Below are 394 nucleotides of genomic sequence, written 5' to 3'. Positions count from 1 at the left end.
CGTCCCATTCGTTAATATATCAACGTATGGAGTTTAACGTTCTCTATTCGTATCTCGGAGAAAACTGTGTACCGGTGCATCTACCTCATATGACTCGTACTCTACTGACCGAAATCAAACCCTCATGTAAATAATTTTATCAATATTTACCGTATGTACTTCTAAAGGTCACTATGGCGTAACTACGAGAACTGTCAGGTGCAGCGCACACGTGCTTCTCATTACTAGGCAACCCACTGATAACAATGAAAGCGTTTACTTTTTATGAATGAACCACTGCGATAACTTGCATTTGTAAAGCGACACGGAATGGATAGCACGCCATGCTTGTCCAACTTACATAGTCATCAAACTAGTGCGTGACTAACAGTAAAGAGACAACAACAGAGGGGGG

This window comes from Penaeus monodon, chromosome 24 (genome assembly GCF_015228065.2).
Source record: "Penaeus monodon isolate SGIC_2016 chromosome 24, NSTDA_Pmon_1, whole genome shotgun sequence".
Lineage (NCBI taxonomy): Eukaryota > Metazoa > Arthropoda > Malacostraca > Decapoda > Penaeidae > Penaeus > Penaeus monodon.
This window is presented reverse-complemented; position numbering follows the sequence as displayed.